This window comes from Lissotriton vulgaris, chromosome 4_1, assembly GCF_964263255.1.
Source record: "Lissotriton vulgaris chromosome 4_1, aLisVul1.2, whole genome shotgun sequence".
Lineage (NCBI taxonomy): Eukaryota > Metazoa > Chordata > Amphibia > Caudata > Salamandridae > Lissotriton > Lissotriton vulgaris.
Window position 1 is genome coordinate 465,472,537 of NC_141691.1, and position 27,566 is coordinate 465,500,102.

Sequence of the window (27,566 nt, forward strand, 5' to 3'; positions counted from 1 at the left end):
ACGTTGGTTTACTGATCCACCTGTACGCCATTGTAGTCGGATCAATGACCTGTGCTGCTCTATACTACTCCCTTACCTTATCATATATGGATTGGTTTTATGTTTGTTTTTATCATCCATGTTATTACCATGTTACTTACCATGTTATTACCATGTTATTACCATGTTACCATGTTATTTACCTGATCATATATGGATTGGTTTTATGTTTGTTTCTATCATCCATGTTATTACCATGTCACTGACTATTATACTGTTCCCATTATCTCTGTTTACTCCTATTGCCCCTCCCTGTCTTTGTGAAGCGCTCTGATATCTGTAAGGATCCTGTTCGCGCTATATAAAACTTTGAATAAATAAATAAAATAAATAAATGTATTGGTCTCATTTGTTTCTGTATCCACTGTACATGAAGCCTCAGTGACAACGTGCATCAAAATGAGGCATGTAGTCCTGGTAATAGTCCTGTTGGGATCATTGACTGAGGGAGCTTCTATTATTGACGTAACCCCTTGAGGAATAGCTGCTGGCAAAGCGACTCCTTCTTATGCCGGCCCTGCCAAAAACACCAGAGCAAAGCATCTTTGTTAAAGTGAAATGAGCCTTTTCAACAAAGGCACTGGTGCAAACATACTTGCTAATTTCCTTGATAAATGAATCCCCCAAACAAAAGCTTCATTGACTTGTTGACCTTTCTTTCTTTGAAAGACATACTGCTAAGTTTAGAATTCATTTTTAAACTGAAGACTTTAACGTCGCTCTAGAGAAATGGCTGCGATAGTGTTACCTAAAATGCAAATAGGATGCTGAGCCCAATTACACCAAGTATCAGGGTCAACTTGCATAACCACCATTTTTGCCTTTTCCATCAAATGAAAAATGATGGTCAAACAACCAAACAGGTCCAGGACTCTTTCCTCTCAATCAGGCCAGGCCCTGTCCGCTCATTTCTTTGGATCTTTTCCAAATATGGTAGAAAAACAAAGCATATTAGAATCACTTACAGGAGTGGCTGTTACATTGTTTGGAAGAAAAGGGTATTGCAACCAGAGAGTAATCTGTTTCTGACAGCTTTCTCAAGGGGGTGTCTCAAATAAAAAGAGACATAATCTGACACATGCTCTGATGGGAACCATTCCGCAGAATTAGGCTGATAAATCAAGGAAGGGTCAAACATGGGTTCAGCCATATAATCCACTACATCAGAGAATACGAGATGAGAAGTGTAGAGACATTTTCCGACTTTTCTCCAGAGGCCCATTCAGAAACAAATAAGAAGATTTATCAAAGTTATCTTTGTAACCAAGAACATTGCCAACCTCATCATCCATATCCTATAAATGAGTAATGACTGATGTACTAGAAGGAAGTATCCCAGAATTTGGAACCTCTCAGTGAGAGGACCAATCTACCTTTGGAAAAGACAACCTGAAATGTCTCACATTGTTTCCCTTTTTAGATGGAGTCTCAGGTAACATTTTTGCCATAGAGTCCTCAAACATCTTATGAATTTTCAGCATGTAAACTTAAACTGCATGTTGTACTCAGCCTTTTTATGAAGGTTTACAAAATATTTTGGAAAAAGTCGGCCGCTTCACCTGCAATTAAAATAGCTGCATATCTTGTGGCAGAGAAATAAGAGTCAAACTATGCGTGATAAAATAGAAAGTCAAATATATTCATCTATTTGACTGTCTAGAGTTAACAGAAACAATGCCTTTAAGTAGGTGGGCTGGAAGAGGAATGCGGGCATGGAAAAACAAACTTCCCTGTCGATCGCTGGAGGCTGCAAGGACATGTGCGGGCTACATGGTATCCAAAATGGATGAAAACTGCATTTAGAGGCGGGGAGGCAGACAGCGAGGCAATCTGCTTGAACACGAGTGGAGAATAGGTTCAGGAATGCGGCCCTCAAGGGGTAGAAAGCACGATTAAAGGAGCGCTCAGAAAAGAATGCTGGGAGGACTAATAGGTAGTGGCACCGCCTGGGGGTTCTTTTTGCTGGGAACTGCATTGCAATACACAGCGCTTCATCGCGCATGATAATACTCTTCACAGGAAGCTCTAACAGCGTGGGGCATGATTTAGATGTCGGCGTTGTAGAAATATTTTTAATACATTTTAAACTGTCACACATTATTTTGCGTACTGCACTGAAGTGTTTTGAGGTGTAATTGCTTTTTTCCATCTGTACCTCACCCCGTTTCAACCGCGGCTGCCTGTGCCGTTAGTGTGGAGTACGAGGCGCCATCTTGGAGCCGGCCGGACCGGACTTAGCGGTCTAGCTGCTCTGGGGAGGCTGGGCTCAAAAGGCAATGTGTATCTGGGAGTGCAGCGGACGGGCGCAGCGGGCGCGGCGATGGCGCGCCGAAGGTGCGCCTAAGGTAAGCCCGTCTGCGCCCGTCCGCGACCGCACAGAACCAGGGGCTACCGACTCTACGCAAAAACGCTCTTATTCCATCTGTGAATTGTTACCATTGAAATCGGCAGAACATCTGAGCCCTACTACTCTTCCGCTACACGTGCTGAAACGCACAGACTCTTACGGCATCTCTAAAACCAAGTTTGCCGCCTTTGACCCCACCCGCCCACTAACCATTAAGCAACCATCACTTAAACCAGAAAAAACACTTAACTGCTGGTACCTTAATACGCGTTCCATGATTAAGCACCAAGTCGACCTGTTTTTACTCTTAACATCTGAGAAACCTGACATCCTAATTTTAACAGAGACTTGGCTTACTTTAGACTCCCTACCTGACATTTTAGCAGCTCTACCCTCGGATTATTATATCCTCTCTTCCAACCGGCCCTCCGGAAAAAAAGGAGGAGGAGTAGCTGCTATTATCCATAAATCCCATAAATTCACCACACTTCCGCCACTAGTCTTAAAAGACACTGAAAATATTGTGTGTAAACTGGACACGACAATGGGGCAATCCTGGCAACTTTGCTTTATCGCCCCCCACTCTCTATGCCCTCATTTCCTACATTACTGGCAGAACAACTGGCCCCCCTCGTCACAAACTACCCAAAATGTATTCTCGTTGGTGACCTTAATTTTTGGTTTAACAAGTTAGAGGCAGACCAGCAAGCAGCTGAACTCAAGGACTTATTCCTTGACTTAAACCTAACGCAACACATCCATTCCGCCACTCATGAGAAAGGCCACAGCCTCGACCAAATTTGATCCCACAATATGTCACTATCTACTCCCATTATAGAACCCTGCATCTGGTCTGACCACTTTCTCATTCACTTCTCCTGTACAGTGGACGGGAACCATAAACACACCCTTGGGGCTGGTGGGAACGTCAGGAAATGGAAAGGCATCGATACATCTACCTTTCTCGAGACTCTGGCCTCCACTCTACCACTGTTGTCTACAGACATTAACATCATGGAGGAAACCATCTCGCACTGGCTTTTAGAAGCAGCTGCCATCCACGCAGCCTGGGTGAAATTTTCTCGCTCTCATCCCAATGACGCTCACAGATGGTTTACCCCACAATTAAAAACCTGGAAATTGGAGGTACGCCGAAAGGAAAGAAAATGGAGGGCTAACTACCTACCCTTAGATAAGGAGAACTATTGTATAGCCCGTAAAAATCATCAGAAAACCATTTTGATGCATAAAACTGAATACTTCTCGGATATTATCACGAGCTCCACAAACAAATCCAGGGACGTATTTAAAATTGTAAATGACCTTAGTAATAGTGAAAGGACCGCCCCTTCTGTGACTCCTACCCAGGAACTCTGTAACTCTCTTAACTTGTTTTTCACGGACAAAATCAATATTATAAAACAGAGTATTCTGAACTCAACTCCCCGTCATCTGTTCCTATGGGTGATATCTATTTCAACCTTATTACACTTGACACCTTTTCCCCTAATGACACTAAAACCCTTACCAATCTTTCGAGCCATGTTAAATCTGGGTCACCCTATGATGTCTGCCCCCCTTACATCATTAGGGAAGTGATCCAAGCTATCCCACAGGGCATTCTTTCCTTACTAAACGAATCACTTTCTAAGGGAAAGGTGCCTGGCAACATCAAGAATGCACTACTCATCCCGTTAATAAAAAAACAAGGAGCAGACCCTCATAACCCGGTCAATTACAGACCCATCTCCTTACTCCCCTATCTTTCCAAATTACTAGAAGCCCATGTTGCCAACTGCATGTCTAAGTTTATCGAAGACTCCGATTACTTAGAGCTTAACCAAGCCGGTTTCCGTCCCTGTCACTCGACGGAATCCGTGATTTTGGCCGTCCAAAATACTATGCAATCCAACGCGGACAAAGGTACACATCAGGCGTTGGTGCTTCTTGATTTATCGGCGGCGTTCGACACGGTTGACTATTCTATTCTGATCAACCGTGTCGAACAGGCCGGTCTAAGAGGCCCCGCACTAAGTTGGATTGCTTCCTTTATCTCTGGACGCACACAAGCAGTTAGGCTTGGCTCCTTTACAGCACCTAAAACTTCATCCACTTGTGGGGTCCCACAGGGATCCTCACTATCACCTTTATTATTTAATCTTTATCTCCGCCCTCTCCTACACTCCTTAAAACAATTTAATTTTATTATTTACAATTACGCAGACGACCTTCAACTCGTGTTTACGCTTAACACCTCAGACTCTGTTGCACAATTTCAGAACACCATGCAACACATTCAGAGGTGGATGAGTCTTAACCATCTCAAACTTAACCCAGGCAAGACAGAACTGATCTTGCCTGGGAAAAGCGAGCTGAGTTGGGGTCCACACTTCTGGCCACCTGATCTGGGAAACCCACCAACGAGATCCACTTCTGTCAAGAGTCTGGGCGTTACTCTTAGCGCCGATCTCTCACTGAAAGGACAAGTTGGTGCTGTTGTTTCTGCCAGTTTCTACCAACTGAGAAAAATTTAAAAAAAATCTCTCAATTTCTAACTCATACCGCACTTATTCAGGTTATAATAGCCCTTGTCCTTTCCCTGTTGGACTTTTCTAATAGTCTTTACCTAGGACTCCCAGTTGGTTTGCTGAAAAGACTCCAACTTGTTCAAAATCAAGCTGCCAGATTGATCCTCAAACAGCCGAAATGGCATTCTATTAGGCTTAGAACATCTTCACTGGCTGCCGGTGGAACAGAGAGTCTTATTCAAAACTGGCTGCATCATTTATAAAACCTTACATAACACCAGTCCCAAATTCATTGCGCAAGTCGTGTCCAGATACAGCCCCTGATTAAACCTCCGCTCTGCTAAAAAAGAGCTTCTAAATATCCCGTCTTTTAAGAAAAAACGGCTGGGCGGCAGCTCCTTTAACCATCTAGCAGCCACCCTTTGGAATTCTCTCCCACTATCTTTGAGACAATGCCCAGACCTCCTCACATTTAAGCATTCTTTTAAGACATGGCTTTTTAGACAAGCTTACTATTAGCTTCACTACCTTGTGCTATGTTCCTCTTTCGATAGCGCCATGAAGCCCAAGGGCGTACGTGCACTGAATAAATACATTTTAACATAACATAACATAACATAGGGAGAGGCACAGTGAACTGTGGCAAACTAGGAAGAATATAACCAATACATATGAACAACTCTCAGAAATTAACATTAAACAATATATTGTGGTATTTATTTGACTGTGAGCAGAATTAAAAGAAGGTTTGTTGCACTCAGTCAGGATAATTATCATGATACACAATGGTGTACTATGGTTATACTATTGGGATGTTATTTTAGTAGTTCTGCTCCCACTATTTCCTGGTAATGTAATTTTTTTCTTTTCTATCTGGCTGCTCTTCAATAAATACAAAAAAGAACCTCTGGTCTTTTAATATAAATGCAGGTTCTGTGATGCTCTCGCAACAGTACAAACAGAGGTTAGTGTTTATTTTGCTCTCTTTTTCTTGTTGGAATGAGTGGACACTTCATATTGCCCACCTGCATTGGTTTGATCCCGGGTTGTAATGACCTGCCCCATCCCTTTAGGCTTTGCATTTTCCAGAAGAAAGTAAAATACTTTGGGGCTTATTTACAGTCCCGTTGCACTGCCGGTGCACCACTTTTAACATAGGAAAAAGTGACACAAGGGCAGCCAAAGGGGCTTGTAAATAAGCCCCTTTGTCTACCTCTTTCTATGCATTAGACTTTGCTCCAATTGAAACTCCAGGGTGATATGGAAGACAACCACTTCAGGGGTAAAAACCCCTTAACTCAAGTGTCTTTTAGTTCCTCTTTAAGACCCCTGTAGAACACTGTTAGCTCAAAACAATTTAAGCATTCAGTCACAGCATCTATACTCTTAAAGAGGGTGATGTATCTGATAATGTCACATGTTTCTTGTTTCAGATTTGCAAGTTAATTGCTGATGGATTGAGGAACATGCCTTCATTCAAACACAGACTCTTGGCTATACATTAGGAATACACTTGAGACCTGTTCATGGACTGCATTTGACATTTTTATAAGGAAATTAGATAATTCTGGCGGATTTCACTGGAATCCAGTGAGCACAGAAAGAGAAGACAGGTGAATGCCTACTACATCATCAAAGAAATAGATGAATCAGAACCAACACGTTGTAAGCCATCAGACCCTCAAGGATTGACAGCACTAGGTCATTGAAGACTGGGTTTTTTTAATGGGTTTCTATTGATTTTACTCTATGCCATTTTATAATGTTATCTTTTCCAGAGGCTGCAACTTCCACATCCAATTATTAGGCCTGTACTAAAGTGCCTAGACTCTTCTTCATAGCCATTTGTGAGGGTAAGATTGTGCTTAGAACTCTGATTGGTTCAGGCAGCTAGAGACAGATGTACCCTCAGAAGAGCATGAAAAGAGGTTTCTTTTGTAATCCAGCATGCTATCTCTGTAACTACCAGATGTCATTAGGTAGAATCTTGGGTGACCATAATTCCGGATGGGGCAGTTGATGAAGAAGTGGTCTTTTAGCGGTGTAAAAGGTTGGCTTCAGGTGGATGCAATAAAGGACTTAAACTGAAAAGTGTTGGAACACTTCTTAAAAGTTTCTCCCTAATCCATAAATGTACTACTACTCATCAGTATAACTGAACAGACAGCAAAGACTACCCACACCCAAGGTAGTGTCCTTGTAGTTCAGTGTGGTTTTTGCTATTGTTATTTCACCCCTCCCTCCCCACTATCAAGCTTCCCAAATGACCACTCTGATCCAGAAAACACTGTTGCTCATTGCACATAATGTCTATCCCTGCATGGTTCGAGAGAATTGCTAACAACTCACTCAGTAGAATGGTTGTGAGGTGGCGAAGGTGCAATAGGTCAGAGCGAAACCTCAAGAGTAGCTTCAGTTGATCAGTGGTGGAAATGAGTGAAAACAATGGGGGCCAGGAGAGGAAACTGAAGCAGTGAGAAGCAAGAATGAATGAGTCGCTCATTAAAGAAAAAGGAAAACATTGGCACAAGGTAAGTGGAAAGTCTAAATACCTAAACAGTAAAGGTAGGGAAGCATGACCAGATATGTTCAGCAGGAGCAGACTTAACAAATTGTCTATCATACAGAGAAAGTTTCTGAGGCACTGCCTTTCCATGGCTCTTTTTATATGCCTTTTCCTAATTAAGAATTGGTTTTAGGATTGCTGGCTTTGTATATGTGAGAGAGGGCACGGGTCAACTGGAGGTAGCTGAACTGTAAAAGTAGTGCTTTCTGAATGGTGTAGGCATATCATGGACTATTTTGCTGTATAATCGCCACACTAATTAATAGGCACAGTCTCAGTTCTGCATTTTTCCACTGCTGCAGCCTGTAGATGTCATTTCTGCACTTGTAAACAGGCATTGAAGTTGAGTGCCACCTTTTCCCTTGTGAACAACCTTTGTAGTTTTGTGTTTATGTGGTCTGGTTCGTTGATGCTGAGTAAATATGACCTTATAAATAAATACTACATTTTATCTTTACTTTGAAGATTCATCTTTATTACACTTGGCCTGCGCCTGTGACCCAAAAGTGAGTAGGGCAATGTAAGATACGATTCACTTTAATTACATTTTATACATTTAGCACATGACTCCTTCTTTCCTTTCACAGTGCAGGGCAGAAAAATCAGACGCCCCACAGGAAGTGGAGCCAGCATTGTGGAGGGAAGGCACAGCCCTGGAGCACTTTGCTGACATGATTCCTTCTCTCCTTTCACAGTGCAGGGCAGAGACATCAGACGCACCACAGGGGGTGGAGCCAGAACTGTGGGGGACAGGCACAGTCCTATTCAGGTCCCAGGTGCAACTCCTCCCTCCCATATAGATGCAGATCTCTCTACACCACTGGGCTGACTCATTCTGTCTCCTGGAATCCCCCAGCTCTATCACTCAAACTCCAGACAAGTAATATACAACCTAGCAGAGGCAGGTTTGGATCATTAGAAAAGAAAATACCTACTTTCTAAAAGTAGTATTTTCAAACACAGAATGTTAAAATCATTTTCACTAAAAGATGTATTTTATCATGCTGATATCAGGCATACTAAACTCGAATTTCTATCATGTTCCCTGGGTCAGTTAGGATTATAAAATGTAATAATCTAACTGCCCATTCTGGCCTATGGCGAACAGGTAGCCTTGCAATAGTGAAAAACAAAAATGGTTGTAATCCACTATTAGGACATTCCACACACACCAGGGCATGTCCTAACTTATACTTACAATGCACCCTGCCTGTGGGCCTACCATAGGGGTGTCTGATATGAAGAAAAGGGAAGGTTTAGGGACTGGCAAGTGGTGGCATTTGCCCAGTCAGCATGGCAGTACCAGACTGCACACAGGCTCTGCAATGGCAGGCCTTAGACACACTTTTACAGGCTTCTTATGTGGGTAGCACAACCAGTGCTGCAAGCCTACTAGCAGCATTTGGTGTACAAGCCCTGGGCACACTCAGTACACTGTACTAGGGTCTGACAAGTAAACCAAACCAGCCAATCAGGGAATTTACAACAGGGAGAGCATATGCACTTTAGCACTGATCAGCAGTGGTAAGGTGCCCAGAGTAATAAAATAGCCAACAACAGGTCAGAATAAATGGAGGAGGAAAGCAAAAAGTTCAGGGATGACCCTGAAAAAAGGGCCAAATCCAACACTCACCATGCCATTCCAGTTTGGACCCAGCCATATGCAAATGAGTCTTGACCCTGCGCCCAATGGGAACAGCCCAGCCCGAACTGCCAGGCCAGGTCCTCCCTGGACTGGAAACAAGCACACTAGGACCGGTTTTGGGATTTCAGCCCTCATCAGCCAGGATAGCTTGAATCCAGTGGCATGGAGAGCAAGGGACTCAAGTCTGAGCATACCCGTCCCAATCAGGGTGACAAATGCAAAAAGCAAAAAAAACAATTGATGGACAGAATGCAGAACAATGTCATACATTCACCCCAGTAGAGAGATCTTGGCCTAAATCCATAGTTTTTTTGCTCACCATGCCATTCCAGTTCGGACCCAGCCATATGCAAATCAGTCTTGACCATGCGCCCAATGGGAACAGTCCAGCCCGAACTGCCAGGCAAGGTCCTCCCTGGACTGGAAACAAGCATCCTAGGACCGGTTTCAGGCTTTTATCCCTCATCAGCCAGGATAGCTTGACTCCAGGGGCATGCAGAGCACGGGACTCCTGTCTGAGCATACTCGTCCCACTCAGAGTGACAAATGCAAGAAGAACAATTGATGGACGGAATGCAGAACAATGTCATACATTCATCCCACTAGAGAGATCTGGGCCTAAATCAATAGTTTTTTGCTCACCATGCCATTCCAGTTTGGACCCAGCCATATGCATATCAATCTTGACTCTGGGGCCAATGGGAACAGTCCAGCCCGAACTGCCAGGTCAGGTCCTCCCTGGACTGGAAACAAGCATCCTAGGACCGGTTTCGGGCTTTCAGCCCTCATCAGCAAGGATAGCTTGACTCCAGTGGCATGGAGAGCATGGGACTCAGGTCTGAGCATACCGGTCCCACTCAGGGTGACAAATGCAAAAAGAACAATTGATGGACAGAATTCAGAACAATGTCATACATTCACCCCAGTAGAGAGATCTGGACCTAAATCCATCGTTTTTTGCTCACCATGCCATTCCAGTTTGGACCCAGCCAAACACAAATCGATCTTGACCCTGCGCCCAATGGGAACAGTCAAGCCCTCACAGCCAGCCCAAGTCCTCCCTGGACTGGAAAAAAGCATCCTAGGACCGGTTTCGGGCTTTCAGCCCTCACAGCCAGGATAGCTTGACTTCAGTGGCATGGAGAGCACGGGACTCACGTCTGAGCATACCTGTCCCACTCAGGTTGACAAATGCAAAAATCCCAGATTAATATACACTACCAAAGGTACATAAGGAATTACCCTTTTTCCCGGGAAGACCTATAATTTCGGGAATTGGGGGACCAAGGGAGAGAATTTCCAAATATGTAGACATATTTTTAAAACCATTGATGACTAACTTGCCTTTCTATATCAGGGACACAAAACACATCTTAGGTATACTTTCTGATTTTATCTGTGACAATACTATGATTAAGGTGACACTTGATGTAACATCACTTTACACCAGTATTAAGAGAGGCTGGTTTGGTGGCGATTAGAAGAATGCTTAGCAATAGATCAGCTAGCGCCTGGAACCATATAGAAATGCTGATCGAAATGGTGGAGACAATAATGTTTTTCTGTTCCAAGAGAAATGGTAGAGGCAGAGACAAGGAGTCACAATGGACTCCAGGTTTTCTCCCTTGTACGCCAACCTGTTTATGGGTTGGCTCGAGGAGAAGAGAATCGGTGGCCCAGAAGGCTCTAAATGGAACGACTCAGTACTATACTGGGGGCGGTATATAGATGACTGTTTTATGATATGGACGGGCACCGCAACCAAATTGACTGAATTTATTGAACATCTGTACAAAAATGAGTACAACATTCACTTTACATCAGAACAGAGCAAAAGTAAGATATAATTTCTAGACGTAGAATTTTATATGAAGGAAAATCAGATACATATCAGACTATTTCGCAAGGGAATATCTTGCAACTAACTCCTTCATGAATCCAGTGCACATCCACCTCACCAGATAAGTTCAATCCCCTATGGAGAACTTGTTAGGGTAAGACGTAACTGTAGCTATGACACAGACTTTGAGGAATGTAAAAAAGGAGTCCTGACTAGATTCTAAATCAGAGGTTATGATGGGAGAACACTAAAGAAAACGGAACAGAGAATAGACCGAATTAGAAGAGAAGACACACTGAGAGATAAGACACCACCGACAGAGAAGCGAGATACCATACAATTCAATTACAGGTTATAACAATTGGTCAGGGTTGCTGAGACGTAGCTTGAATAAACACTGGCGCCTGTTACGGGCAGATAAGTCTCTTAAAAATGTTATTACGGACAAGCCTAACATCACCTACAGACACGGACGTTCACTCAGGAACATGTTGAGCCCGAGTTACCCCATACAAACAATGACTGATAACTGGATGAGTAAATACACTAGGGGTTTCCATGTCTGCGGTCAATGCACAGCATGTAAATGGGTGTATGCTAAGAAAATGGAATTTCAGGGACCAGGTGGAAAGACATTTGAGATCAGGATGAATATCAACCGTCTTACCAGATTTGTTGTTTATGCCATCGAATGCAGATGTAAGACAATATATATTGGTAGTACAATTAGAAACCTTCGGGAGAGGATTGGGGAACACATTTGGGCAGTCAAACCAGGTGACATGAGAAACCCTCTAGCTGCCCACATGTCAATATATCCTGCACAACTGACTAACAAGCGATTTTACTTCAATGGAATAGATCATATACCTAGACACCCGAACAGGGGGGGAAATAGGGAACTAGCTTTACGCAGGAAGGAAGCACATTGGATAGATTATAAGACTGCGGAGCACTGAGTGCAGTAGTGAACATCGACCAAGAGCTACATTACTTTTTGGGTATATAGGATGTTTAACCTAAGCAGGAACATATTTCTGTAATTGACTCACAAGGGATCACCTGTGAGGGTTTGCATGAACAATTGGAGTTTTACTCAGTGTGATGACAATTAATGGGAACTGCAAATGTAGGAAATGTAATTTGTAATTTTATCATATCGACCTTACTTAATGCTGTTTAGAATTGTGAGCACAGATTCACTTCTGCACATTTAATGCTGCCAATGAACTTACCTCAACAGATGGAGAGACTCAAGGTTGAATAGCATGACACATGGCTGATGCATTGCCAGCCCTGAAAATGATTTAGATGCACATATCTACACACTGGTAGATTTCTTTAATTTGAATTTCCTGTGAAACTTAGATCTCGGGGGAGGATTAGGCACGTTACGAAAAAGACACACGTGAGGCAATTATGACTTTTTAGCACACTAAGTCATGCATGAATTTTTAACATGGAACAATATATTGGGACTAAATATATGGGATCGCTTAGAAATTTGATTTTTGTTACTCCGGGCGGATGCGTTGATCTCCTGATAGATATGTCCCTTTTCCTTTTATAAATGGCAGGATAGATGGGGATGCTGACAGTCCCCTTTCTATGTGCATCGCGTGAGGAACACGGTTTGGCTTCACTTACCGACGCCACAAGGCTTACACTTCCGGCATACAGACAGCCGGGAACTTCACTTCAGGGTGTTGCTGTACTCGGACGACATGGAGCGGCGTCAGGAAAGATAGACATTTGAGCACACGGAGGTAAGAATCCTTCTCGCTTGGGGCATGGCCAATGCGAGCAATTGATGTAGTTTGTTGTGAAGAATATCCGTAGTCAGAATTGTAGATTATTCTTTATTGAAACATAACCCCGAAACAGAGGAGATGCGGGCGCAGCCGCCTACAAGCTCTCATCACCCGATCTGCCCACCAACCACCAACATACAACAGGAACCCTAGCCACAGTTTGAATAGTTACATGAGCAGATCGTGGAAGCATTTTGAATGATGACACAAGGCAGAGCGAGGATGCACTCGATACACGAGCGCAAGAACATAGCTGTGCAGTGCTCAATCCTAGAAGAGTAGAAACATGTTCCAGGCTCGAGACACAACACTACTCCCCCCTTTACAATAACAACACAACAGTGCCTGAGCCAAGGAAAATGTAAAGAACAGGTTCCGGGCTCGAGACACAACACTACTCTTCTCCCCCCCCCCCCTTTTCCAATAACAACCTAAGACAAAAAAATAAATAAAAAATAAATAATAATAATTCTGTATTACACAATCCACCTCGTGATGCTTGCGAAAGACCCTGAAAGGTGACAATACAGATCAAATCCTATAAAACGATCAAATCTTATACAACGATCAAATCTTGTACAATGTTATCACCAATATCTAATTCACTACTATCATAGTTGTCATCACCCATGTCATTCACATAAGAAACTACAACATCACCTACATCTTGCTCGCTGCTATCGTAGTCCTCATCACACACTTCCACAACACACTTCACGCTTTTATTATTTTTACATGCCCTAGAAAAATGACCGGTCATTTTACAATAGGCACATGTTTGACCTAAGGCAGGGCATCTCCTATCATTGGCAAGATGTGTTGAACTACCACATCGGAAGCAATCCCCTTTATTCTCAAAGGCATTAACATTGCTAGTTTCACCTAATACGCCTTTTCCCTTCAAGGTATACTTACTCTGGTTAGAATTCCTTTTGGGTTGCCTAACTATCTTAATAATTTCGTCACAATTCTCACCTTTGGCTTTATTAACCACTGTTTTAGCGCACCTAAAGGTTAATTCAGCCTTCCTAATTATAGCTGAGATTTCCCTAAGACTGGCGTCTCCATTTACCCATAACTTATCCTGCAACCCGCTATTGTTGCAATGCATCACGAGTTGATCGCGTATTAATTCTTCCTCGATAGTACCAAAATTACAAGACAAAGCAAGTCTTCCGAGCGAAGCTATGTAGTCCTCTATTTTCTCATTAGACTCTTGCTTCCTAAGATAAAAATTGAACCTATGTACTGCCTTACAAACAGTAGGTGCAAAATAAGCGTTAAGATCATTAATAGTTAGTATAAAGACATCACTATCACCTCCACCTGCATTCTTTTTCTCAATTCTGTTCTAAACTCTCAACCCACCCAGTCCTAGACAATGCAAAAGTATTTTCTTCTTCCTTTCTGGAGTTAATTCCTTACTCTCAAATGTTTCCAAATAATTTATCAAATAATCTCTCCATTCCTCCCATCTCTGACTCGTAACTTCCCCATCTCTTATTAAAAATGCCTGTGGTGCCGGCAAATTCATTGTAGTTGTTACCATTTTTGACATCAGGGTGAGTAAGACCAAATTTTCTTTTAAAGAATTAGGAATTGTACCAATTTGCGCACCACACTTAAATTAATTTATGCCAGAAAGTAATTAATTATTCAGAAAAGGGGGTGGTGATGGACAGAGTATCTGAATTAAGCAGAACACTCGTACCCAGTCAACAGATCAGGGCTTGATCCATCACTGTTTTTTAGCTCACTGCAACATCCCAGCTCAGAACCTGGCTACATGCAAATGAGTCTGTCCCTGGCCCAGCGCATCATGGAAACAGGGCAGACCAAACTACCAAGCCAATTCTTTTACTGGAAAGGAAACAAGCTTCCTGAGACCGGTTTCTGGCATTACAGCCGTCTTCGGCCCGGCTTGCTTGAATCCTGATGGTGCAGTGAGCAAGGGACTCATGTCTGAGCATACCCTTCCACGCTTATGGTGGACAAAACGATTCAGAAAAGGGGGTGGTGATGGACAGAGTATCTGAATTAAGCAGAACACTCGTACCCAGTTAACAGATCAGGGCTTGATCCATCACCGTTTTTTAGCTCACTGCACCATCCCAGCTCAGAACCTGGCTACATGCAAATTAGTCTGTCCCTGGCCCAGTGCATCATGGGAACAGGGCAGACCAAACTACCAAGCCAATTCTTTTACTGGAAAGGAAACAAGCTTCCGGGGACCGGTTTCTGGCAGCTTGTTTCCTTTCCAGTTAAATAATTGGCTTGGTAGTTTGGTCTGCCCTGTTCCCATGATGCACTGGGCCAGGGACAGACTAAGAGTTACCATGTGGATAATATTGCCTATGGATATGAGCAGTGCTTTAAATGGGCCGGTACTCACAGGTACGGAGTACCGGCACTTTTTAATTTTCGCCCCTTGAGTACCGGAACTTCTCCTAGGACAAGGAGAGTACCGGTACTCATGGGGGCCTTGCCTAGCCAAAGGTGGTGCTCCTCATTTTCTCCTGCCTCTGCAGCACTTTTCACATGACCTGCTCCAATTTGGCAATCCTTAGCTGAGTTGCATAGGAGCCCCAGAACAGTAGCTCTTGTCACCTGGGCACAGCAATCTTGCTGTGCTTCTCTGCAAATCTTCCAGCAGTGTGAGGTGGCAGGGTGTTTGGTCTTCTACCCTTTGATTCTGCACAGTGGGAATTTAGAGTCCATCATAAAACTAATGGACGTGGATGTGGGGCGCATTCTTTGGGCAGTACAGCTTTTAAGCATGCCATTGTTTTAAATGACTGAAAATGTTAGCTCATCAAAAATTTAAATTAGGCATTTTTACTTGCATGTAAATCCCCACCCTTGCTGCCACTTGTACGATTAACCTCAAACAAAAAAACAACTTAAAGGCAACACAATTTTTCTTGGTTTAGTGCATTTAAACGACAAGACGGCCCACAAGTGCTACTGTTGTTGCCTTTTTAAATAGATCTACAGTTCATTAAATTAGGACGTGCCAGGGCAGAGGCAGAATGAAGGGGCGAGCCAAGGTGCTTTAGCAAGAGCGTAGAGTTTCTGTGTCAAGCCAGCCCATACAGTAGACCCTTGGGTTCAAAGGCAATTGAGCTGACCCCCCCATACCCTGCCCAACCCCATAAAACTCATGAGACAATAGACGTCGTTCAATTACTAAATGCTGGGGGCTCGGTGGTGGAAGAGAAGAGGGCCGGAGGCACTTTTCTACCAAAAGCATAGTTTGCAGGTTGTATTATTCGTAGCTCGACCACTTATCAAACTATATTCTTAGGCAGATGACTTGTTTCCTCAAACTGAACGTAAATGGTGCTTTAAGATGGCTTGTTTATATGTCTGGGTAAAAGGTCAGAAAAGGTGCGAGGAGTTCCCCTTGAAACTTTTAGACCCTCTTTAGTAACCTGTATAATGCTGAAAGGCAGAATTTTTATCAGGGCAGAAATAAGTTACCTAAACATTGGTGGTTTTGCGTCCAGTTGTATACAGTTGAGTGGCCTCTTTGGTGACCGGCACCATTGTAGCAATCTCAGTAGAGAGGCCAAGAACTGAATGAGCCCAGTGCTCTCCATTTTGGCAGACATACCTCAGCAGAACGCGAGGATGGGGGTGCATGTTTTTGAAAATGTGGCTCGTCTGTGTTCTTGTCTGGTGCCTTTCACACTTCCCTAAATGCCCCAAGGGCTGCGAAGCTTTCAGCCGACAGTGTGCACTCACACAACTGGGCAAGTCAATTCTTGTGGCTGATGCCCAGGTGTTTTGACATGGCCTGCCAGGATGGCTAGGATGCCAGTGACAGGGGTTTGAGACGGGGGTGCCCATGATACAGAGCATTTAGTTTGGTGCCCTTTCTAACAACAGCGCCAATCTGAAGCCCGCGCCATTCTGTCCTTCTCGGTGGGCCTTGCTGCCCCTTGTATGATTACCCTCAAACAAAAAAACACCTTAAAGGCAACACAATTTTGTTTGGTTTGGTGCATTTAAATCCCTTGTTTCGTATGGGAAACCATACATAATCCAAATGAGACAGGCAGCTCCATTGAATGCCTTACACTTTCAGACAATTCTAGATTTTTGTTGGTAATGCTTTTGCATGCTGGGACTCGTAGTTCCCCTTTCTCATAGGTAAGGGTTTCTAAAAATTCCAGCATACAAAGTTTTGATGGCTACATTCTGAGACAGTTTTGAACATGCCATTATTAGTAAATGCTTTATAAATGATTATTAGGGCAATAACCATTGGGCAGATACTTCCGATTTTTTCACAATGCACTTGGATTTCTTGCATATAAAGTTTGGAAAGGTTGAAAACCTAGGCTCGCCTCTGGCTCCGCCCCTAGTCCTGCCCCACACTCCACCCCCCAGTCCATCGCTCCTTTTGGAGAGTACCTGCACTTATTTTTTTCCATTTAAAGCACTGGATATGAGATATGACTAAGATTTGCATGCCCTAAAAGAAATAGAAGTATTCCTAAAACAGACACCTCTTACATCTTGGGGACTTTTGAAACAAAGAGTAGAATTAGGAAAGACACTAGAACTTCAGAGTGGGACACCGCTTGCTATAGAAACCCTTTGTGGTCTGGAATTATCACCACAAATCAAGTAGGTGTTGGCAAACATGGCGGGGGTTTATAAATTATGGATACGTGAGGAGAAAGGTCCCTCTGTAATTTTGACATTTGCTCCCCTCCCTCTTTTTCCAGTTCTTACATTACAGAGACGTTGTATGCAGATTAATTAGGTATTTGGAACACATTTATGCTTTTTGGCATGCCTTTGAAATCTTTACACGATCATCACTTGTTGGATTGAGATAGCACAAGTGTTTGCATACATATCATGAATTTAGCCGTGGTTTAGATAGCAGGCATCTAGTGATTTTGGTCTTAATGTTATGGTTCTATCACCCACTATTCACACTCGGACAATACGGTTGCACTACGGTGTGTCCATTAGGACCACCCCCTTCTCTTCTCTCCATAAATTTTGGTTATAGCCTCTATCCTTTGTAATTGATGTTATTGTTTTAGATGCAAATTTGACTTTAAACTTTACATGGGAACCAACATTGGTTCACTCACCTTGTGCATGAATATACAGATACACTGCCTGTTGTATATACTATTCTTTTAAAAAATGATTATGAAGAAATTGTCATGCTTAAAAGAATACAATGGTATTTTATATCTTTACACTTATACAGCCGTGAGAAAGATGCCGGAATACATCCCTAGCGCGGCGAAACACGTGTTGGCTGTTGGGAGGTGGTGGAAAAGCTACATGAATAAAAATACTGAAAAGAAGAAAATCAGCGTTTACACTTGTATCTGACTGTGATATATCTCTGATTGTTCTGTTTTGCTAATTTGGGAAACCTTACTAACAATAGACGTGTGCTGGGAAGTGAATTCTATCATCAGCCATGATAGCTTGACTTCAATGGCATGGAGAGCACGGGACTCACGTCTGAGCATACCCGTCCCACTCAGGGTGACAAATGCAAAAATCCCAGATCAGTTGACTGGGGGTGAGTGCTTGCAATGTTCAACACTCGGTCCATCATCCCCTTTGGTTTTGCTTTGTGCGCCCTAAGTTGCCGGGTATGCCCAGACGAGGGTCCCTTGCTCACTTTGGCACTGGATTCAAGCTGGTCTGGCTGATGATGGCTGATTAGCCAGAAACCAGTCCCAGGATGCTTGTTTCTGGTCCAGGGAAGACATGGCTTGGCAGTTCGGGCTGGACTGTTCCCATGATGCGCAGGGTCAGACTGATTTGCATATGGCCATGTCTGAACTAACTGGGGTGGGGGAGTGAGCTAAGGAATGATGATGGATTAAACCCAGATCATTTGACTGGGGGTGAGTGCTTGTAATGTTCAAAACTCCGTCCATCATCCCCTTTAGTTTTGGTACAATCTAATGGAAGCTGAACAATTGGCAGACAAAGGATGTAGCAGGCTGGAAGTGAAACTTTTGCAGAAGAATTTACCATGCTAAACAAATGCTAACTAGAACAAATAAAGATGCTGCACTTTTCTACACCTGGAGCGTGTGCCTAACTACGGGCACTATTACGACATTGGACGGACTGCCAATGACTGCCCGACAGACAGGCCATTTGTCCGACCACTGCATCACAATGCAGGCAGTTGGACCACGTAGGTCGCGGGGTAAGATTCCAAGGTCCCATCAGGGCAGCGGTCAGAATCGTATCCCTACCAAGGGGGCGGTGCCCGCACAGGCACTGTGGTAGGGATTATGATGTCCCTATCCAACTGCTTTTTCATGGTAGTCCAACCACCAAGAAAAGGCTGCCGGAATAGGAGTTTAGGGGCCCAAAGCAGGGCACCAGTGGGCCAATGTAAAGTGGCCTTGGGTCACATGTAGTGCCCCCACACACATCCTGTCCGCAACACAAACATAAAGGACATTTTTCTAACTGCCACCACGGTGGTCAAATCGCAATTTAGCATTGGAATGCCGACCACTTGTTGGGCGGTCTCTTGACCACCGTAACAGCGGTTGGTGGTGTGACTGCCCAGCTTTGTAATCGACCCCTAATTTGTGAGAGGACAGTAACAATACTACACTGGCATACAGTGTACATAGGCGTAAGGGGACAACAACATCGTTTTTCAGAATTTTTGAACGGAGCATTTCATGAATGCAATCACACGTATTATATGTTCAAAGTTGCATCTCTCTGTCTTTAATTGTTACGGGTAAGTAGGTTCCTGCCTGCTGCTGATTTTCATTTCGTTCTCAGTACCGTGCTTTGCTGATAATAAATGCCCAGTTTCAAATGGATGTACCTCAACCGTTCCATCTCAGCATGTTCTTTCGTTAATAGCTGCTGCGATTAACCTGATTCCCAGTTCCCCATTCAGCATCTTGCACTGGAGACGGTTATGCTAATAATCCTCAAAAGGGTCTTTATCGTCAAACTTCTATTCGTTCCCTGGAATGCAGATGAGCTGATATTTATTTGTCTAACAGAGAAAGACTGGGCTCGATTTACATGATACTCCGATGGGGATTGCGCTTTGAAAAAGATCAAAGCCAATAGTACATTTCTGAGCCAAAATGAAACTGACATAACGCATATTTCTTTCTCAAACAAATACATGATATGTCTTGGAAAAACTTAGGAAAAAACGATCGAAGTTTTGCCTTCTGGTTATTTGAAAAGACTGTATGACAGTAAAATGACACAGAAAATAAAAACAGGATTCATGCACGAGATCATTATCCAGATAGGCACTGCCTTCAACTACTTCACAGAGTTTGTGCCAATGTCATTAGGAGGACTAAAGAGAGTAAGCAATGCAAATGAGTATGTGTAATTCAAATTGAGGCAACAAAATATATGAGTACATTAAATGCACACAAATACCTCTCATTGAGCGACACATAATGGAGTAGAGGATGTTCTGCAAGATACAAGAGTGCAATTTACTGTCTGGTTGCAAAGGGCATTTGTGGGCTCGGTTTTTAAATATTACAGGATATTACAGGAAGAAACTGATTTAAAGCATAGATTTCCATTTTTATTTCCTGGAGAGCACGACCTGTTTTACAATCAGTGCAACAGACACATGTGTCTGCTGTGAAATTGCAGGAGTGTATCAGAGAGATTTTCTTTCAAAGCTGGATTTAGAAGGGTTATTGTGTGCCTGATATACCAGGTTTTTTACATAATATCTAAGACCGCAACATGTTCAACACATTTTAAAAAAGGAAGCCAAATAAACGATAACATATAGTCTATTAAATATGTATAGGATAAATATGTCAATAAATATATATATATATATTCACTGAAAAAACCATAGGTTATAGACCATATATAGTTAGGAATTTGCATTTACAAAACCTTGAAAATTCACTGAAAAAACCATAGGTTATAGACCATATATAGTTAGGGATTAGCATTTACAAAACCTTATTTTACTTGCACAAAACCATTGAAATTCCATATATAGTTAGTTGCACTAACTATATATCGCGCACCCGCAATCCACTGCTATTGATGTCACATATTACATCATTCATGACATGGTCAGTGACATCACTGATGACATCACTGATGACATCTCAAATGACATCACTGATGACATCACTGATGACATCTCAAATGACATCACTGATGACATCACTGATGACAACACCCAGTGACTGTATGTTTCTGTAAAGTTAAAATATGTCTTACATATTGAAAAATGAGTGGATGTATAAGTGTCTGGATGAAGGATTTAGTAGGTGCATGACTGACTGTATGAGAGAATGATTAAATGTGTCTCACTGAGTGCATGGGTTAGTGACTAAACTGTCTTAATTTGTGCATCATTATATAAGTTGTTCTGAAAACTGCTGCATGTTTAAATCAGTAGCTATATGTGTAACTATATGGGTTATTGAATGGTTACCCAAGTATTTGTATGGGAGACTGAGTATGTGTGTGGGTGGCTGGGAGGTGTATGACTCTGTGCATAGATGTGTGAGCAGTTGATTCACTAAATGTATGGGTTCAAAAGTGCATGTGGAAACAGCTGTATGGACAGTTGACTGTGTGCATGAGTGTATTGGTTAGTGAATGGATATCTCAGTGCTACATGTCAAAGTAAGTACATATGTAAAACACAGTTCATGTGAGAGTTGACATATATAAATAACTGTGCATAAGAGCCAGTGAATGTGTGAGTGGCTGTATGGATCATTGTGAACTTGTATCAGGGATTGTATAAGACAGTAAATATGTGTTAGTATATGTTTGAATAAGTAAGGTGTGTATAACTGTATAGTTGAGGAAATGGAGGTGTGATTGATTGTTTGCATAACTGACTAGGTGTGTGAGTAACTCCATGGATAAGTGACAGTCTGTGAGTGTCTGTTTATACTGATTGTATCTAAGGTTATATTAGAGTCTGAAGATGTTCATTGTATTATCACATAAATGATATTATCAGTGATGTGATCAGTGATGTCATTTGAGATGTCATCAGTGATGTCATCAGTGATGTCATTTGAGATGTCATCAGTGATGTCATCAGTGATGTCACTGACCATGTCATGAATGATGTAATATGTGACATCATTAGCAGTGGATTGCGGGTGCGCGATATATAGTTAGTGCAACTAACTATATATGGAATTTCAATGGTTTTGTGCAAGTAAAATAAGGTTTTGTAAATGCTAATCCCTAACTATATATGGTCTATAACCTATGGTTTTTTCAGTGAATTTTCAAGGTTTTGTAAATGCAAATTCCTAACTATATATGGTCTATAACCTATGGTTTTTTCAGTGAATTTCATTGGTTTTTTAAAAGCTAATATCTATAGCTGTAAAATATATTCTTTATTACGTGACGTATCACATAGCCCGTGAGACGCCTCATGACGCATTGCATAACCGTGACGTATCGTCTCTGCAGCGCAAACAAAACCCGTAACGTAAGCGTGCCGGAGCACGCTTACAGATATATATATATTTATTTAACCTTAATTAGACAAAATCCACACGTGCACATATCTTGAGGCCTTGCAAAGGCACATCAAACAAACAGTCCCTACAATTTTGCCAAGTTTGGTGGAAATCTACTCCTTTAAATTTTGTTTTACTGTTTCTCTTGATTTTCCCCTTGTTACGCTTACCGGAACGCTACCCGGTATGCAAACAAACGCTCCAAAAACACAATATGTCAGACTCCCGTTACGCTGCCGGTTAGCTGCCCGTTTTTTTTGCCCCGTGGGGAACTTTAATAGCCCCCTCATCAATCCTAGGGGTTCAGGAGGGGTCTACCTTACCCCTTTCCTTCATTTACACCTTTTTTTTTTCCACCTCTTGTCTCTCGATCCCACCGAGAGACAAGATGGCGGCCGCTCCGGACTGTTTACAATGTTAACAGCCAATCAGCTTCTCCTCAGACTCCCGTTACACTGCGGGTTAGCTGCCCAGTTAGCTGCCCGGTTCGCGTACCGGGACGGGCCTCTACGGCGAAAAATCGCATTTTTTTTTTTTTTGCCCCGCGGGGCACTTTAATATCCCCCTTATCAATCCTAGGGGGTCAGGAGGGGTCTACCTTGCCCCCTTTCCTTCATTTCCCCCTTCGTTTTTCACCACCTCTTGTCTCTCGATCCTACAGAGAGACAAGATGGCAGCCGCTCCGGACTGTTTACAATGTTGACAGCCAATCAGCTACTCCTCAGACTCCCGTTACACTGCCGGTTAGCTGCCCGGTTAGCTGCCCGGTTAGCTGCCCGGTTCGCGTACCAAGACGCGTCTCTACGGCGAAAAAATCGGATTTTTTTTTTTTTTTGCCCCGCGTGGCTCTATAATATCCCCCTCATCAATCCTAGGGGGTCAGAAGGGGTCTACCTTGCCCCCTTTCCTTCATTTCCTCCTTTGTTTTGGCCTCCTCTTGTCTCTCGATCCTACCGAGAGACAAGATGGCGGCCGCTCCGGACTGTTTAGAATGTTGACAGACACCGGAGAGCCAATCAGCTTCGCTTCGCAAAGCTCCGTTACGCGAAAAGTACGCGAACCGGAGCGCTGCCCGGAGAGCTGTTACAGATATATATCTTGTTTTGAACGTTAATTTCTCAAAATCCACTGGAGCACATATATTGAGACCTAGCAAAGGCACATCGGGCTAACAGTCCCTACAATTTTGCCAAGTTTCGTGCAAATCCATTCAGCCGTTCGAGCTAAAAGTGAGGCCAACCGCCCTATGGAAATTAACATGGGAAAAACGCGTTTTGGGACCCCCCTTTTTTCTCAGCCACCCCTTGACGAACCCCCCCAAATTTTCAGGGGCTGCTCAGAAACAAAATGTGCCATTTTCCTGAGAATTTCAGCCAATTCCGTCCACAAACGCCAAAGTTATTAGACATAGAATTTTCAAAAATCCCATAGAGAAAAAATCCTAACTATATATACCTACTGGCTATCGCCAGTAGGTAATATATATATATATATATATATATATATATATATATATATATATATATATATCCTCGAAAAACTCCTTGCTTCCAGACACGAAAAACCAGGAGACAGACCACAGGACCAGATATTAAGTTTCTTCTTTTATTTGCTCAAGTTGTGCGAGAGTGCATAACGCGTTTCGGGCTCCCAGAGCCCTTGTTCATATATATATATATTCACTGAAAAAACCATAGGTTTCACACCAGTTATAGTTAGGAATTAGCATTTAAAAAACCTATCAAATTCACTGAAAAAACCATAGGTTTCACACCAGTTATAGTTACCTGGAAATTTTACTGATATAACACCATTGAAATTCCCACGTTATAGTTAGTTGGACTCACTATAACTTGCGCGTGTAATGCACTGCTGATGACATCACATATTACATCACTCATGACATCACTGATGACACCATCCAGTGAATGTGTGTCTTTCAGATAAATAAATATGTTTTATATATGTATGTTAAGGTCGATGGAAGAATATTTGTTTAAATTATTGTCTTAATGGATGTTTTTAAAAAAAAAAATGATTGGATAACTGCCTTATTAAGTGTATCTTAGTGAATACATATATTAGCGAGTAATGTTTAAATATTTAAATATATGTATCAGTGTTTCACTTTGTGTATACGTGGCTGCATGGGTTGGTGAGTAGCTACATGTGTGTGTATATGGGTTATTAGATGTTTTTTTTAGTATCTTTATAATTGTCTGTTTGATTTGGTGGGGGTGTTACTTAGCACAAAGATGCATCAATGACTGACTCACTGTTTGTATGTGTTTTGAAGACAGCATATGTGTAGGATTGTAAGGGTGAATGAGTGTGTTTATGTATGTGTTAGTAAGTGAATGACTGTCTCACTAGTGTCTTTATCAGTAACTACATATGTTTTAATGTAGTATTTGTGAGTATTGGTGTATATAATTGAGTATATGTGAGAGAGAGAGATTGAAAGAGTTCTTGTTTTAATAAGTATGTGTTTCTATAAGTGATTGTTTAAGAGAGTAAGTATGTGTAAGTTTCCTTAGAAGTAAGGTGGTAGTGTATGTATAGCTGTATATGCAAATAAATGGATGTTCAATAGTTTATTTGCATGTGTGAGTATGTGTGTGAGCAACTTTTTGAAGACTGTCAGTGTGTTAACGGATGTATAGGTGTCTCACTACATATGATGAGTTAGTATATGTATGAGTGACTATATAGAAGTGTTGGTGAGCGAGTGGATGTGTATATAAATGGTGGAATTACTGAATTGGTTGTTGTATCTGGTATAGGTATGTCAACTTTTTTTAAATGTTATTTTTTATTTTTCAAAATGTGTTTTAAGGGTTACTTTACAGTGAAAGTAGGTCAGTCTCTCTGTCACAAGGATGGTGTCATCAGTGATGTCATGAGTGATGTCACTGACCATGTCATGAGTGATGTAATATGTGATGTCATCAGCAGTGCATTACACGCGCAAGTTATAGTGAGTCCAACTAACTATAACGTGGGAATTTCAATGGTTTTATGTCAGTAAAATTTCCAGGTAACTATAACTGGTGTGAAACCTATGGTTTTTTCAGTGAATTTGATAGGTTTTTTAAATGCTAATTCCTAACTATAACTGGTGTGAAACCTATGGTTTTTTCAGTGAATTTCATAGGTTTTTTAAATGCTAATTCCTTTCTATATCGAGTTTCTAACCTTTTTTTTTTTTTTACAATTTGCTGTTTTTTGTAAGTATTCATTTTTTTATATAATTTTTTTCTTTTGCGCTCTGGGTGCGCGCTCCGGGAAGCTTTCAGGTAAGCTCTCCGGTAAGCTTTCCGGTAAGCTAACCGGTGAGCTCACCTGAAAGCGCACCCAACTTTTGTTCGTGAAAAAAAATATGAATGAAAAGTTAATAATAATGCAAAACATTTCGTACCATACAAATAAAATCAGTGTTTTTTATAAGGAAAATGATTATGCATTTCTGTAAAAGTTTGATGACGTCACTTCGGCGCGCAACGTAAGTGCCCTCGGAAGCGCCTACGTTTGCGCCGCGTAAACGCACCCAGAAGCGCCTACGTTCGCGCCACGTTTGAGCCCCGGAAGCGCCTACGTTCGCGCCGCGTAAACGCACCCGGAAGCGCTCTGGAGCGCGCAGCGTAAGCGCGTCGGGTCATGTGACCTTAAAATAACACTTTTCATTGGTTGCTAACAGTTTTTTTTACAAAGAATGAAATCCCCACCCATTTCCTTCACTTCTTCTTTCACTTTTGTGACTGAAAGACCTGCCTTTTTGCTCCAGGATATTTCTTGGTTTTACAATGGCTGCCAGACAATCCAGCAGTGAGGATGACCCAGAATTCATCAATGAAGAGCCTCCTCAACGTAAAGTTGAGGAACATTTCATTTGGAAATTTTTTGAAATCCCACCTAGACAAAAAAAGGTAAATGCTCCAAAAGTGCAGTGCAGGATCTGCAAAGAAGAGCTGTCACGAGGTAACCCTTTGAAAAAGTACACTTTTTGGAACTTCACAATGATCCGGCATGTGCAGAGGAAGCACCCCCAGAATTTTGCCCGAGAAAGTGTCAGGGCTCTGGCACAAGAGGTTCCCAGTGATGGGGCCTCTACATCCACCGGAGGAGCAACTTCTTCTGGGATGGGGCAATCACAGGAGCAGGTGCCAAACATTCAACCTGCATTTAACCATGGTGTCCTCAGATGCAGATACTGCAATCAACTCCTCACCTATGGGGAGCAAAGTGTCCAGCTCATGGTTCGAGCATTGGAGAACCATCGCTGCCCTTCCCACCCCTAATTTTTTTTGTTTTTTTTGCTCCTGTTGAGCAGTTTCCATTCCCTGTTTTTGTTCCTGTTTAGAAAAAAGAAGAAAACCAAAAGTTCTTTTCAGAACTACCTCCAATTCTCATCAAAGAGCTATTTTCTTAAAAAAATGAAAAAGAGTAAGTGAAAAAGAGTGCATTGATAATGGAAAGGAGAATGAGTAAGAAAGAACATAAAGGTATGAGAGGAAAAAGGAAGTGAAGTAGGAGGACTGAAAGAAGGTGAGTGTTAGGAAAGAAAGTTATGAGAAGAAGAGTGAATATGGGGAATGTTAATATTCAATGAAAATGTTGAAAAGGAACAGGAGTGTTGAAGGATAAGAAAAGATGCATTGCTGGAGTTGAAGGTAGAAGGCCTAATTTATGAAGCCATGCGTCACTTTAACGCCACCAAAGCATCACTTTTTGTGACACAACAGTCCAATAAAAAATGCACCTTATTTATTCATATTTACAAAGTGGCGTTTCTAGGTAAATACATCACTTTGTAAACCCCTGTGCCACATTATTCCTACGTCAGGTGTAATGTATGCAAAAGGGACGTATTGATGCAAGAAAGGGTCGTAGAGGTGACACAGTGAATAAACTGGAGGCCTCATTTCTGAAAAGTGACGCATCGCTATGTGAAAACAGCGATGCGTCACTTTTCTGGGCGCACTCCTTATGACATTCCAGATATGTCATATTTAATTTATGACTAATCAATTCGCAAGGAGTTACAGATACGTCAGTATTTCTGACGTATCTGTAAACACAAAATTGACACATTACTGGAGAGCGTCACAAAAGTGACGCAACTCCAGTAATGAGTCCTTTCACATGGGGAAAGCACCATGTGAAAGGTCTTGCGTCAGTCTTACACCTGCTGTGAGGCAGGCACAAGATTTTGACGCAACAGCATCCTAAAAGTGACGCAGTGAAATCTCATAGATTTCACTGCGTCGCTCTTACCAAG